The following is a 10,755-nucleotide window of genomic DNA, read 5'->3' as shown; positions in this document are numbered from 1 at the left end:
TTGCGCAAACGGTGCTTCCTGACGATGATGATCTGAGCGTCCGTTGATCTATACGTGCTTACAGGCTGCTTTATGTTGCTGTTTATTTCTGTTTATTATTATTATTGCTGTTTTATCATAACTTATAATATACTTTGTCAAAAACCATATTATTACACATATATATTTCACGTCATATATTGTTATCATATTCATTCAGAAAAAATAGAATAAAGTGTATTGAAAAACAATTGCAACACGGAAAATTACATCGGACAGGGTCGTCAAGGGCAGAATTATTAGATCGGTTTTTACGATCAAAATGATGAGGCCATCAAAACGGGTCATCGATGTCGCTGTCGAGAATTTAAAGCCCTGGATAGACGATCAAATTCCCCAAACCAATTCCGATCAAAGTAGCATCAATGTGTCGGGAGTCATCAGTCTTAAACTCATTAATTTGCTTTATTTTAAAATGAAAACTTGGCAGAAATGTTTCCTGTGGCAGGAAATGATGAATGGTGGCACTCCGTTCTGATCTTACTTTGAACAAAAAAGTGCGGCCCGTCAAAATTTGATGGCAGATGGTGACCACCAGTCATCAGCATGTCTACTTTGATCGGAATTGGTTCGGAATTTGATCGTCTATGCAGGGCTTAAGAGGCGCCTATAAGTTTTGATCAACATACCTGTAAATCGCAGGCAAGGAATTGAATCAATAATGAACGTGTTAATACTAGTTTGCGACTTGTGTTGATCGAAAAGCACCAATAGATGTTTTTTTTTTTTTTTTTTTTTTTTTTTTTTTTTATTTTGGATCAGCTACACTCAAACAGTCGCATCGATGCTCCATTTTGAAAGGCTTGCTCTCATCATTGCACGGGACCGGTGAATGATGAAGCAAAGTTGGCGTGCAAAATAACTCAAGCAACTGAAACAAATATTGAGGTTCCATCCCCTCCCTTCCCCGGTCGCAATCGGGACCTCTCAAGCCTGTGTGACAGTGACACTATCAAAATACTCCATCAAATGTGAAGGTCAGGTGCTGTGATTGGTCCAAGTCATCGAATAAACCAATCACAACACCTGATCTTGATATTTTGATGGCTAGTTTGATAGTGTGACACAGGCTGTAGAAAGTTCAAAATGGTAAAACCAACTTGTTTTAAGCCTGGTCTGACAGACTATATGAGGACGGACATTTGAATCGAAAATAAGAGAAGAAGAAAAGAAGAAGAAGAACTGAAGGAGAAAGAAGGGGATATGGAAAAATAAGATGGAGAATAAGAGATGACGAAGGAGAAAAAAATAGAAGAAGGAGAGGAGGGAGAAGAAGAGAGGGTGAAAGAACAGAATAAAGAGGATTTTATTGCTCTACGTCTCATTCTCCCTTTTCCTCCTCCTGTTCCTCTTTCTCTCATTTTCCCCCTCTTATTGGTCTTCGCTCTTCTATTCGGGAGACGTAGACACAAGTCTAAGAGCCATGAGTCTGTCAGCCTAGCATTAATTGGACTACATTTTGCAATGGGTCTGTTGAAAAGCCAACTGAATATACTTCCTAAATGTAAATTCGCCCGAAAATTACGGTGAGCACATCAAACTAGTCTGATCCACTCTTTAGCGCGCAATCTGCTTAGTTTGTAACACCCTTTTTCAAAACCGCGTATGCGGGCAGGTTTTCTTAGTGGCCGGCAGTCAGGTTTGCCCGATCGCGAACTGTCAACTGTTAGCTGACGGAATCGGTGAAATAACGAGAAGGAATGAAGAACTGAACACGTTGGGTTTAGGTATGAATGAGGACTGGATTGAACACCAAGGATGATCGGGCAATACTCAATAAAACACTCCTAAAAACACTCGTAAAATTTCAATTCATTCAAAGCTTTTGTTTTTGCAAAATAAAGGAAGAAAAAGAAACGCTTGAAAACGATTGAAGTCATACAGAAAAAGTTAGAATGATCGTTTGATTATTACTCAGGTTAGTTTTTCTTACTCCTCTACCTGTGCAAACCTGGTTGGCGATGACTGAAAAAAACTGCCTGCAGACGCGGAAAACTTGAAAAAGCGTGTTAGAAACTACGCAGGTTGCGCTTTGAAGAATGGATTTCAGACGTTTTTGACGTGCCTACCTTGATTTTAGTGCAATTTTACCTGTGAAGCGTATGAATATGTATCTATATCTCTTGCGTGCAACGGACCCACTCAGGACTACGATTTCTGGCTCATTGGTGAAAAACACTTATGTGCAAGGGGAAAGTAATGTACATACGTTGTTTCTAAGCTGAGACAGAAATTGTAATTCTAAATAGACAAATTTTGTCCAATTAAACAATACGATTAAATTATTTGCAAACTGCAACCTCTTGAAGATATTCGTAATTCAAACTAATTTATTTTTAGACAGGACAGTCTCCCTTCAATTTTTCGCGACACTTCACGCCTTGCCGTGAGGTTATATTTAAGTTGCTAAACCTAGTCGAACCCAACTGAGAGAGACATCTCTTTCCAATTCCTTCGACCGTCACTTGTCATTCCTTTTATACTTTTAAAATACAGATTATTTCGTTGTTAATAATTTGAGGGGTAAGGTGACGGCATCGTAAAGTTGCAAACTAATTTTAACCTTATTTAAGCTAAAACTCGAGAATTTTCGTCCTGGAACCTCAGGACGTCACATCAGATGTCATCATGTCCCTCAATTTTTGAGAGCTTCCAAGGTCGAAGTTGCGTCAAAATTTTCAGTTTTGGTTACTCTAACCAATGGTTAGTACAACTAAGTTTTACCTTAAAATTTACCCTAAGGCTCAAGAATTTTTATTTTAAAAGTTCACGTCACATGTCCTTCAATTTCCGTGCTTAGATCAAAATACTACCCCAAAATTTCCAGTTGGTCTTACTTTGTGCAAAGGCACCATTCTCTTAAATTTGAATTTTGGGAACAGAATATGACTTCATGGCTCATACAAAGTTCCCGATTCTCCGTCATCATAAAGTGTACATCGTCATTCTGTATTTAGACATATTTCTGCCAAACGGAACTATGTGCATTAAGGCATGAGCCCTGTGACCCAAAAGAATATATGCCGAACAGGGTTCAGGCTCACGTCATAATACACGTAGTTCCGTTCGGCAGAAATTCGTCTATGTTAAGGGATCGTCTTGAACCTCCCTTCATCACGACATGAAAAATTCGATGCGCAAGGAACAATTCTGCCTACTTGTAAACTTGACAATTTTGTAGGACAACGAGAAAACTTTGCCATTTTTGTAATTTTGAGGTTAGATATGCAGTTTTTCCATACATTAAAGCCTCATTACAACCCTCCCCCTCAGAATTGGAAAAAAATCTAAAATTATTAGCTTGCTTATTTTATATTGTAGAATGCGGCAAAGTTGCCAACCCATTTTGCCAAATGAACCACTAGAGAAGGTACGAATTTAAGAACTCTGTTAACAAAATTTCACGCAAAACATAATTCACGCATCGTCAATTACTGAAGTCCACTCATAAAGAAGATATTAACGGTTTTATTTTACGTTGGTTACGGGTTATTTGAATTGAATTATAAGAAACGACATACGTACTCTACGTGAGTCGAATCGCGCCTTACAACGATATTGGAAGGATTCTCAATCGAACAGTATTCATTTCCCATATATCCTATAGGTTGCTCAAACTATAAACAACTTGCTATGTCTAAGCCAAAGCGTCAAGATTGATGTAGCCAGATTTGCATACCGCATTGCCACTCATTTTTGCCAAAATTGTGAGTTAGACAGTATTGTTCCTTAGGCCTCGATATGGGACCCTCTTATTGACAGGAACTCTGCCGTGATAGCGAAGAGAGCGTAAGTAACATATTTCCGAGATCGAGTTTCCTTCAAAATTCGTCTAATCTCTATTAGATAAAATCACTGAAATGGCTAACACTTTAAAATTCGTCTTATCTTTATGAAAAAACCGGAAATGCGCAAAAAATGACGTAGTTATAGACCAGGCAGCCGTAACTAGCATTATTCCTTCAGAGAGAGGAAATGAAAACGGATCTTCTAGGTAGTATGCCGCCCTTTCCTGCCAATTTCTAACCTGAAAATGTGTTAGTCGTGTGTCCAAAATGCAACTACGAATGCATGCAGAGGATAACACATACTTTTGTCTTGCTTAACACTTAACACTAGCCTGACATGAAAATGAATGATATGCTTTTCGTATAATTGAAATAAAATTGGTGAATTTACAATGATCTAAACGATTTCTAAGAGTATTTCAGATAATTGGTGGCAATTTGACAAAGGGCGGAGGCCTTTTTCAATACAATGTTCCGCTCCAAGGCTACGGAGCCCATTTCTCAACATTTCATATTTGCACTTGCGGCAGGCGGCTCCCTCCGCTATCATGGCAGAACTCTTCGAGGGACAACAATATATAGGCAAATTTTTGCAAGTGGATTTGCTCCAAGTTTTTAACTTACTGCCTACCTCCGTGACAACAAAATGAAATTCCCTCCGGGCGACGCGCGTGCTGCCAGCGCGAGACGCGCACTAGCGCCTACAAACCTAAGGGGATACTTCACGCATTGCGTAATGCTTGAAGTATCCCCTTAGGTTTGTAGGCGCCGCGCCGCGCCTTAGCGTGCCACGGCGCCTCAAGCAACTATTTCACCACAGAGGTGTTGCATAGTATCATACGAAATTGAAGGCGTTCTGACATATTAAGAATGACAGGCATCCTTTAAGAGTGAAATGCTTCCCTCGCAAGATAAATCAAGATACTACGGCACAAAAAGAGAGCAGTGGTCCAATCAATCCCTAAATCCTAGCTTTTGTATTTTATAACGTTTAGCACAATTTTTGAATTTCATTAGAGAAAAAAGTGACGCGATTGAGGCTAAAACATCCCGAGTATGCCGTCAAGAGGATTTTATTTTGAATCAAGAATAAAATAACTGAATGAAAGCGGGCTTATGCTTGATGTAAGTGACTTTTCTTTATATGTAAGCATCTTTCCTTCTTTAAACAAGCATTATTTTTTCTTATTGATTCATAAGGAAATATTCTCGGCGTGACGGTGCGCTTAAAACATTCGGTTTTCATGCTGGCTGCAATGACGACCACATCCAAAAATCTCGACCCACCTCCCGAGGTTGGTTGAAAAAAGGATGCATGCAAACGTTGACCAAAATTCATCAATCGGCTGAGCTTAGTTCTTGGCTGCATCAGAGCGTTTTTCTCCTTTGATTTGCAACCCCGCCGATCTGGTTGAAAAAGTCGACCAAATCCACTCGCGAAAATTTACCTTGTGAATACGACCCGTACCGGTACCCGTACTCCCTTCAATAGACTGATTTAGGGTGGTTTCACGATAACTAGAATAGTTTTGTCGCCGTAACAGACAACACATTCTTCGGTCATACCTTCAGTAGAAATGAGAATCACTCGAATTTGTTCGCATTAATCTTCAAAAGGGTACGTATTATAACGCTTTCCAATGATTTATTGCTCAACTTCTCAATTAACAAGGTGGAGAAATGGTGCTGGGTCCTCACCATTTCGCGGGGAAATCAAAGCCAAGAAGTTCCAAAAATTATAATTGGATCAAAAATATTTTTTTTTAGACTCTAATGAGTACCGGTACAAAACTTAAAGAAAATTTATTTTTGACTCTAATTATAATTTTTGGAACTTCTTGGCTTTGATTTCCCCGCGAAATGGTGTGAGCCCAGCACAATTTCTCCACTTTGTTACATACAGTATTCGGGCTACTTTCTAGTGTTATTTTTTTCTCACTTCTCAATTAATAGTATGTAAATTCCGAAAGTGTGCTGTCTGGTACGCGGTGAAAATTCAGCGTAACAGACAGTACATTTTCGGCCTTTCATATATTAAATTTGAAAAGTAGAGCGATAAATCTTTGAAAAGCGTTATAACACGTAACCCTGTGTAGATTAATGCAAAAAAATTCGAGTGATTATCATTACTACTAAAAATATGACCGAAAAATGTTTTGTCTGTTACGGCAACAAAACTATTCCAACTATCGTGAAACCACCCTTTAATGGCTACGTCATTCGATATTATATCGAACCCGTGGTTCAAATGAAAACAAACACAGAACCTTGTTTCTGATTCGCGCCGGTTCGAGCTCATTCGCGCCCTTTGCACAAATGCAATAAAAAAATCTCGCGTTTAATGAGTCTTTAATTGATTTATGACCGGCCAATCACTAAATTTTAAGAAATTAACACAATTAACCAGAGACTAAAGACCCTCCACTCGTATCTTCGCCATGGCAGAAGCTTTTACTTTCGGGACTTGAGCATTCTACTGTTGACCTACCTACATGGTTGATGTTCAACAACGTGTTGGCCGTTTCGTTCTGCAAATAAGCCGAAAAGGGCTGAAGTTTGGGAAACTTGTTTGGCCCATGACGTCACCTGAAGCTTATCATCCACTATGTAGGTAGGTCAACAGCCGAAATTAGGGTGATGACTGTTGCTCCCTTACAATTTTCCATAAAAGGGACTGTTGAATCCTCGAAAGTAAAAGCTGCCATACCTGTCGCCGAGAGGCCAGTGGAGGGTCCTTTGTCTCTGCCTAACCTAACTCATGAAGAATTTGCACAAGTTGTTATATTAGTTTGTTTTGGTTCGAACCAAGAGTTCGATATTATATCGAATGACGCAGTCACTAAATCAGTCTATATTTTTCCCTCAATCGAGGCTCCGCTAGAATCGAAGTGAACCCTCCCGACCGGCGAGACCATGAAACTCGCTCAAACTTGAGGGAATCGTCAAGCGAGGAGTGATGGCGTGGGACCGGTGAATGATGAAGCCAAGTTGGCGCGCAACAGGAGTCAAGCGCCGGGAAAAGCGCGCAAGTTTCCCGCCCCCTCCCCCGAGATCACTCGCAGGGGGTTGGGCTTAGCGCCTCCTCCCTCCCAGCCCCTCGAATCGTACGCGAACGCCTCGCGGAACGTAAACATTCACCGGTCTCCGTCGGAAATCGAGAGTCCTGTCCCTTCTCGCGCGAGCTCCTCGCTTCTCGCCGCGAAAAAACACGCGCGTTCTCGAGATTTTCGCGCCGGGTCGCCGTCGAGGTGTTTGAGATTCGTTCGCTTGGCGAGTTAATCGCGGACGGCGGGTTTTGGTGTCGTTGGTTTTCAGGGTTCCTCGCCCCGGCATTCGGGATGTTGTTGAGCTGTTTTCGGTTTCGCTAAGACCTTGAGTTGCGTGTGCGTGGTTTTGGATACGCCTACGATTTTGCGTAAGTTGATTTTGTTATTAGTTTGATTTTAATTTTAAACGTTCTACACCGGCGGAAATTCCAGCACAGAGGTTTGGTTCCTACAAGGAAAAAATTAAATTGCTGATTTAACAATCGAATTGCTACAAAAAATTGATTGCAATATTTCAACGTAGACTTCACAACACAAAAATACTATCTTGACCACTTTGTAAGCTAATTTAACCGTGGGGGTGGTTATAGTAGTGTTTTTGTGTTGTGAAATCTACGTTGAAATATTGCAGTCACTTTTTTTTAGCAATTTAATTGTTAAATCAGTTATTTATTTTTTCCGTGTACGGGAAGTAAAACACAAAATGACCCAAGCCTTTGGTTGACGATTTCAAGGAAAATGCCAGCTAGTTTTTTTGAGGAAATGTAATAAAAAACGATTGGTGAATACCGATGTCGCAATCGGAGGAATGCATTTTCCCAGTCTCTCCATTGTTTTCCGCGCAAAATTCACCGCAAACTATATCAAAATCAACACACTTGTGTTGGTTTGTGTGTCACTTCCTATATTAACCAAAATTATCACACTAACGCATATATCGACGGTGTAAGTCGGCAATCACATAACTCGGTCTGCGACGTCGCAGACTTCCTGTCATAATTTAGTTTTTAAACGGGAAACTACTCAACGGCAATTCTTTAAAACTGCCGTGATTTTTCTTCTCTGTGCGAAGAAAATTCTGCATAAACTTCAAGGAATGATGTCAATTTGTTCTCTCTTTAAAAAAATAACATTGAGGCGGAGATTTTCGGAAACCGCAAACGAGTTATGTGATTGCCGACTTACACCGTCGATATTTGTATCGATAGATGTTTCCGAGGAACAGAAGTTAAAAAGAAAAAAATCGAAGACCGAAAGGTTTCGAGATGTTTACAATATGCATCTCCTTTAGGCTCCTTAGGCGAGTTTAGGTGCAGCGCATAAAATCCATGGCTGAAGTGCGAAACCACGTTTATCCGTCACGGTGTTTCAAACTCTCCGCTCCAATTTTATTTTTGTGAAGAGAAACAAGCCAAATTTTCAGCTTGAAATTCATCCAAAATATTCTGCTTATAAAGAAGAGATATCAAGGAAGTTTTAAGAAATTACGAGTTTTAGTTTTCCGAGGAAAAAATAAAGTATGACGAGAAGTCTGCAACATCGGAAATGGAGATTCGTAGTTTCACACTTTGGCCATGGATAAAGAAGAACATTATACAAAGATAAACTGATAAATAATTAAGATATAGAATAAAAAGACGCCGAGCTTAATGATTCATAATCTATTTATCGCTTTCAAGCTTTGGGGGAAAAAAACGATTGAAAACTGCAAAGATGGGTTGTCTTCGGGAATATAATCGGCAATACTGACCTTATGAGAAGTAAAAAAATGTAAGTTGCAGCCGGCGTCAAAAACCATTATTCTGCGATAAGACGAAATATCTGGAAATTTTACTATGAATATCAGAAAATGTAATCAAAAATGCAAAATGTATTGACTTGTCTTGTTGTCCATGCATCAGCGTAAACTGTAAAGGTGCAATTTTGCACACTGGAAGAAAAGCGGCTGGACTTAAGAGGCAATAGTCTTGAATTTGCCGCCAAGAAAAAAGTTTCTTGAAATAAGCAAAAGTGATGCTTTTTTCATGAGAAAACTAACTCATCAAACAGACATCTGCTTGATTTGATTTATTTTTGATTTGAGAGGAAATATTCTCGACCGAATTCGTACGGATTTGTATGAAATATGCAAGTTGCATCATTAGTAGATCCTTCCACGTTTGGAAAAATGTTGGTTGCATTCTGTTGCATTATACGCTAATACGGAGCAAGATGAGACGTGAGGTAATTGCATCAAATTTACGAAAGGATTTGGATTCCTCCTTTTTTATTTTACATTAGACGCCAGGAATTTTTCGTTGTTCCCTTTTGCTTAAATACTTTAGGTAATTCGTGCAAGTTCAGCGTTTAGAACCCGTCGAAGTTCACTATCTTAAAACTCCGCCCCTTTCTAAAACCAAATTTTGGTAGACCCACATGATGTTTTTCAGGATTTTTTTCTTTCTTGAAATATGTTACCGCGTTTGGTAAAAACGTTCAGTAAAAATACAGGAGATCTCCGGGTTTTCTTAAATTCCAGAAAAGTAGGTAACTCGCTGATTATTTTCGTCAGTGAGGTGTGCGTGCAATTATTTTAAAAATATTTTTCTTTTGCATTTTGGACCTCTCAGGATGATCGTCTTTTGAACATCTTTCATGAAAGAGGACGCAAAATACTGAAATAAATGAGGCGCCAAGTGGATTGTATCACCTGATACCACTATTAGAGGTCAAGCGCTGTCCGTATGGCATACACAAAAATTGAAGGCGTTTTGGCATTCTGACGCTTTTGCAGAAGCCAATGCGCCCATGTCATTGTTTCGCAAGCTCTGAGAAATCAAGAACGCCTTCAATTTTCCAAGAGACAATATGGACAGTCATTGAGTACGTGTAGTTGCATCCGCGCTTTAATGCATTTTTAGCATTGGATAGCACGCTATTTTTTGTCTATTTATTGCTGATCAATAGAGCAAAAATTAGTAAAAGGACTGCTTGAATTTGGAGCTAACTATGAATGGATCCTATTTTTAAATCATCGATTTCGCTTGTCGATTAACAAAATCCGACCAACTCCGATCGTAGGACTCAAACCGTATGTTAGATGAGGTTGCATTAGAAGTCGAACAGAAAAAGAGAGAAGAAGGAAAAGATGGACGCGAGAAGGAAGGAAAAATAAGGAAGAATAGAAGGAAAAAAGAGGAGGCAAAAAGCAATTAGAGGGAGAAGATAAAGGGGAGAGATAGGGGGGAAAAGATAAACAAGAGGAATTTTTTTCCTTCGTTTTTTTTCAACCTCTTCCTCTTTTCCTCCCCGTTTCCACACTTTCTTCTTCCATCCAGTTTCTTCTTCCTTCTTCCGTTCTTCTTCTGCTTCTTTCTTGTCCTCTTTCCGTCTCCTCCGACATTTTTCAAGATTTACAAGGTATCGCACACATTGACGGAGTAACTCCGAAACCGCGTTACTCGTTTACGGCGTTTCAAAATCACCGCTCTTATTGTATATTTGCCAAGGATAAAAAATCAGTATCATAAGTTTCCACAAAATTTTCCTCAGTCAGAGAGAGAATCACAGGAGTTTTTGCGAATCACCGTGGTAATTTTCCATTTCAAAAATCAAGCACGACAAGAAATCTACAACACCGCAAACCGAGATACGTGGTTTGGGGGTTCTGCCGTCGGCGTCGATATGCGACTTTGAAAACACCCGTGACCCCATCACTTATTTCATCCAATTCTACCACGTTTTGCGATGAATTGAACTAATTAGTTCCCAAAACACGTAAGCGCCAAAATTGCGAATTGGAGAAAAATAAAAAAAACCGCTTTATTCGCTTCATTGAAAATCTTCGCATTCCAAAAAACTGTATGTTGTATTAGTAGGCTATTTTGAAATCAGGCATGATT

General features: G+C 39.5%; 1 protein-coding gene across 2 annotated transcripts in view; it reads left to right on the top strand.

The window, feature by feature from the left end:
* Nucleotides 1-6,952: 6,952 nt before the first annotated feature.
* Nucleotides 6,953-10,755, top strand: part of LOC109034758 (lachesin) — a 252,465-nt gene continuing 248,662 nt past the window's right edge. For both annotated transcript variants that reach the window (XM_072301889.1, XM_072301888.1), the window contains exon 1: nt 6,953-7,242. The gene's annotated coding sequence lies outside the window, so the exon portion shown is untranslated. The remainder of the gene's footprint in view (nt 7,243-10,755) is intronic.

The sequence above is a fragment of the Bemisia tabaci genome, chromosome 6 (genome assembly GCF_918797505.1).
Source record: "Bemisia tabaci chromosome 6, PGI_BMITA_v3".
NCBI lineage: Eukaryota > Metazoa > Arthropoda > Insecta > Hemiptera > Aleyrodidae > Bemisia > Bemisia tabaci.
The sequence above is the reverse complement of the archived record's forward strand: the minus strand, read 5'-3'. Positions and strand labels throughout refer to the sequence as shown.